General features: G+C 33.5%; 1 pseudogene across 3 annotated transcripts; it reads left to right on the plus strand.

Moving 5' to 3' along the window:
- Positions 1 to 1989: 1989 nt before the first annotated feature.
- On the plus strand, positions 1990 to 3751 carry LOC149569838 (short-chain type dehydrogenase/reductase pseudogene; annotated as a pseudogene). 3 transcript variants are annotated; one of them, XR_016362819.1, is made up of 3 exons: positions 1990 to 2845; positions 3072 to 3165; positions 3505 to 3751. The product of XR_016362819.1 is annotated as a short-chain type dehydrogenase/reductase pseudogene, transcript variant X3 (transcript). The 3 variants fall into 3 exon arrangements; XR_016362818.1 differs by lacking the exon at positions 3505 to 3751 and having other exon boundaries at positions 1990 to 2850; positions 3072 to 3193; XR_016362817.1 differs by lacking the exon at positions 3505 to 3751 and having other exon boundaries at positions 3072 to 3193.
- The last annotated feature ends 1754 nt before the right edge of the window (positions 3752 to 5505 follow it).

The raw sequence follows: 5505 nt of genomic DNA on the forward strand, positions 1-5505 counted from the left end.
ATATAAGTATAATTTGAATTTATGCATTACATGAAGTTTTAGGAACAAGTTATATCAAATAGTAAAAAATAAACATCAATTTAAAACTAATAATAAATATATTTAAAATAAGAAATAAAAAATATTTAATAGATTGTGATAATTAATATTGATTAGACATGTGGTGTGAAGTGGAAGATAAAATGATTGAAAAAATAAAATCTTATCAACTTGTCACAAATGTGGAAAAGATAAAGTTATAATTAATACATTCATTAATGCAAGATGAGGTTGTTAGAAAATAGTTGTATTTTTTGTTGAAGAAAATTAATTTTCTTCCCCACCAAAAATAGTATGGACCAATAGAATGGATGAAAAATGTGATTTATAAAATAATAAAAAATCAGAAAAAGATATAAACATTTGAAATCTCATATAATCTTTTAAATTCTTGGATTTGATTGGTTAGTGTTAATGTTATATTTGGATTGACATGAATGCATAAGTATTCCTGCCTTGGCAGGAACTAATAACTACTAAAAATATATTTTATTTGAAATTTTGATATAATACTTCTCAATCAAGTTCTATTGTTTGGAACACATGCATGTTTGGATCTTTAAATGTTACCAATTTTTAAATTTTTTTTCTTTCACTTGGGATATATTGATTTATTTTGTGTTCTTTATGTCTATACTTATTAGTAAATGAATTCGTTTTCTTGGGTTCTTCTCATACTCTTCCTAGATTAGGAATATTGATAGATATCATTGTTACACTGGCATTCAAGAACCATGTGTTGAAACATGATTTTTGATATTGTAAGATATTAAATTCATAGAACATATATTTCTTAGACCTTAGTTCTTGATAATGAATCCTTAATAGAAGTAGTTCAACTTAAATTTTTTCCTAGAGATTCTCTCATCAAATAATTAAAATGAATTTTTACTAGATTTATTATTCTATCATAAGCTATTGCCTAACTTATCCTAAATGTAAGAATTTTTTTGGAAGTCTTGATTCTGTTAGATTTTTTGAGATCAACTTTTCAAATCACACAGTGATCCATAGCAAGATGAAATATTTGAACTTATCCTGCTCAATAAACGTTACAAATTCCTACTTTCAACAAGAACTTTTTGAGAGCTAGACTCCCTGCCTCTAGGGAAACAAATTGGATGTAATATTTAAAATTATGGTTTTGAAAAGAGAAGTTATAAATTTTAGCAAATTTAATTTAGATTTTTGATTAATATTTTAAATTTTAGTTTTATAAAATAATGTGGGACTAGCCATTGTCTAAAAATATACAACTTAATGTAATGCATTGTAAAATCATGAGATTTGAATTCATAGATTTTTAAGCAAGAAATTTAAATTTTTTAGAATTTTATTACATAAGTTAAATTTAGAAATTAATTGTTTTTATTTTTTTAATTAATATATTCTAAAGTCTATATATATAAATCAATACAACTCTTAATAGCAATAATATATTTTAATAAAAAAATAAATTTAATAATTATTGATTTATATAAAACTAAATTTTAAAATAATTTAAAATATATTAACATTTTTAAAAATTATTTTGAAAACTAAAATTTTGATATTAATATTGATGAGACATTATTTTTGTTGTGAAAGATAAAAACATGATTTTTTTAGAAATCTAATAAACTTGTGACAAATATGCGAAAGATAAAGTTATAATTATTTTATAAATCTAATGAACTTGTGACAAATATGCAAAAGATAAAGTTGTAATTAATAATGAACTTGTGACAAATATGGAAAAGATAAAGTTGTAATTAATGAATTTAGAAAATATTGTATTTTTTGAAGTGGAAAAATAAAATAAACCCCACAAAAAATGCAATGGACCAATTAGAAAAAGGTAATAAATTAATATAAATTAATTTAAAAATATAAAGTTTGTTGAACTTTAGATCCTAATATTTATTTGGGTTGCACAAATTAGGGGGAGGTAAACAACAAAAACATTAGTAGGCAGGGACTAATAATATAAACAAGGAAAAACATTACAGATTCCCTTGAGAAGGAGAGGGAGACCTTGTACAGGGAGATGGCCGAGAAGAGTAGTCTGGAGGATCGCGTGGCTATAGTGACAGGCGCGTCGCGAGGAATTGGCAGAGAAATCGCCCTACACTTGGCGCGCAAGGGGGCAAAACTGTTGATCAATTACGCTGGAAATGCAGAGAAAGCAGAGGCAGTTGCCCTAACAATTAACAAGGGCCATGAAAAAGTGAGAGCCGTGACCTGCAAGGCCGATGTTTCCAAGGCGGTCGAAGTAGCCAAACTCTTTGATGTGGCGGAGGAAGCATTCGGCGCAGTGCACGTTCTGGTCAACTGCTCGGGTGTTCTCGACCCAAAATACCCTCCCCTGGCGGAAACCCCCGAAGAATCATGGGAGTCGACCTTCAATGTCAACTGCAAAGGAGCGTTTCTCTGCTCGAGAGAAGCCGCCAACAGACTGGTAAAAAATGGCGGGGGTCGCATAATAAATTTGAGCAGCTCCGTTGTAGGGTCGCTTAGGGTTGGATATGGGGCGTACGCGGCCAGCAAGGCTGCCGTGGAGACAATGACCACAATATTGGCGAGGGAATTAAGGGGCACCAAGATAACTGCAAATTGCGTGGCCCCTGGGCCAGTGGCCACAGAAATGTTCTTTGCAGGAAAGAGCGACGCTCTGATTGAACGCATTGCTAAGGAGGTTCCCTTGGAACGCCTGGGTGAGGTTGGTGACGTGGCGCCCGTCGTTGCATTCCTGGTCAGTGATGAAGGAGAGTGGATCAATGCACAGGTTGTTCGGGTGAACGGTGGCACTCCCTGATTAGGGCATCAGGTCAGGTTAGGGTTTCATTTGAAATCATTAATTAGATTCTCTTCTATGTGGATTAGGGTTTATAGGCAAATACTTAGGAAGCATCCACAGGTGAGGTATCTGACGCTGGGAGCCAAAAAACGGTACAGTTGTAAAGCGTTATTCTGGGTAGAGTTATGTAATGGGCCAAGGGCTGTTAGCCTGGTGCAAAGCTTAAATTATACTATAAATTTATTGTATTGCCCAGGCATAGGAATGTGCTCGTGCCTTGCAAATTGCTTCTGCTGTGATTTCGAAGACTGCCAGATTTGGATTCGTTCCAAGTTTTTGTAAATCGCTTTGTAAGTTAATTCTATCAGATTTTCACAACGTGTTAGTTAACATTTAGTTGCTTTTTATCAGATTTTCACAAGGTTTTAGTTAACATTTGCTTGCTTCTGGATTCGATTACATGTCTCGTTTTTCCATCACTACTTTGGATCGCATTCAGTGATCAAGATGTAAAAGAGGCAAGGAGTTGTTGAAATTTAAATTGGTTTGTAAATGTTGATTATTTTCAGCTTTGGACTTCCCCTGATTTTCCAATCTAGTTATTATTTTATTTGATCACTGATCATATGAGACATCACTTGAATGTGTCTGGTAATTGGATTAATTGGATTCTCTTCTATCTGAACTAGGCCTTTTTCGGCAAGTTCTCAGAAATGCGTATACAGGTGGAGAATCTAATACTGGGGAACACAATTGTAAAGCATCATCCTAGATAGAGTCACGTAATGGGCCAAATCCCGTTAAGTCTAGTGTAATACCTATCTTGTACAATATATTCATTGTATCTACTATCGCCTAAGCATGTGCTTGTGCTTTTCAAATGGCTTTCTGCTATAATTTAGGCGAAATTTGGGTTAACTACAAGATTTTTGTAAATTGCTTTGTAAGTGTTAAATATTTCCAGTTTTGTACCTCCTCTGTTTCGAGATGGACATTCAGCTTATGTCTACAGCCTCTCTCTCCCTATTCTTTTATAATGCATCTCAATATCAAAGATGAAAGTAGTTATTATTTTGTTTGATCAAACATCAAATGAGACATCAATTTCCATCGAATGAGAAATCTATTTAGTGTATAAGACCTTTTCTTGGAGACCTACCGGGGAATTGCTGTTCACTTATGTATTGATAAACTTCATACTCCTGATCTTTGATTTAATAGAGAAGGTTCCTTAATCTCAAACTGGCCAATTCACATACACCTGAGGTAACCTTCTATAATTTTTAGTGTCACATCCACCAGCACATTTGAATCTGAATTCCCACGAGGCTCTTCCAGATGCAACTCTTGTCCTCTCAAGCAAGATTAAGTCGAGTGCGTTTAAAGTTCACAAGTTTTATATACATAGGAGATCTCTCTCCTATTCTGACTCCATTTTAACTTAATATTTTCCATTTTTACACAAATTTAAGAATGCTCTTAAAATAGTGAAGGCAACATGATACACTTTCTATTAAAATAATATTTACTGCAGGGTTCCATGGTGAGACCACCATTACTGCTTCAAACATATGACTCCTAGAAATCAAACTGTAAAAAATACTCTGTTCCACCAAGGTGAACTCCTATTTGTGCTTCAGGTGGAGCAGAGACAATTCAAGAGGCTTTTATCTGAAAGATGGCCTTATAGAAAATGACATCTTCTATTCTGCTAAAGCATATCTTTGTTTAGGATCTAATAGGGTCAGTCAATAATTGCAAGGTACATTATAAAAACTCTAAGTTCATATAGATGCCATTTGGCGCAAAGCTTACATGAAATATCTAATTGGACGCTGTAATTTTCTTCATCAAAATTTCTTTCTTTGAAAAATCACCATTTGCATGATATGTAAAGATCTATATTTTTGTCATCTGTGTTACATAGTGATGTGTCCGTGGTCCTCAAACCCTCATCCATGTGCCCAGTAGTATGGTGAGATGGTGGGGTATGCCCCTGGCGTTGCCCAAAAAATTCAAATCTCTGAAGAGTTTCTGCAATGGGTTGCAGAAATTGGAAATGTTTTGGGGACATTTGTTGCCCCTAAGACAGCAGGAAATGTCTGAGACGTTCCTGATCATCTCAGGGATGGCCAGATGGCCCTGATGACAAATATAACATTAAAAAGGAGTCAAAGGACCCTTAACAACATATTAATTGCAACAATAAATGTATCATGACAGCAGTGACAACCTTGACAATAGTATAACACACACACAAACACACACACACATATATCTCATCTGGGGCAGTAATTGCACACTCTTTCTCTCTCTCTCTATATATATATATATATACTGTGTATATATCAGCAGTTGCAGTAATTTGAGAGAAATACATATATTATTACTTGGATTCATAACTAGTATAAATGTATAAAAGTTAACACTAACCCCATTTCTGATTTTATTGTTTAAACAGTAACTTCAAAGTCCAAAGCTTAAATATTCTCAGTATGGTATCAGTTAGTAATCAGATGGAGAAGAGATTGAAGGTGCACTGGTTATGGTCCTGTGGTATTGTGTGAGAAATGCAAGCAAACAATGTTTTTGGGAATATGGTTGGCATCATTTTAACAGTGTAGTGTTATATTGTTACTATTATACTTCTGTCCTTTTTCTGTTCCAACAAATGTTCCTCAGATTGCTGT

This window comes from Cupressus sempervirens, chromosome 3 (genome assembly GCF_028749045.1).
Source record: "Cupressus sempervirens isolate cs-2001-9-10 chromosome 3, ASM2874904v1, whole genome shotgun sequence".
Taxonomy (NCBI): domain Eukaryota; kingdom Viridiplantae; phylum Streptophyta; class Pinopsida; order Cupressales; family Cupressaceae; genus Cupressus; species Cupressus sempervirens.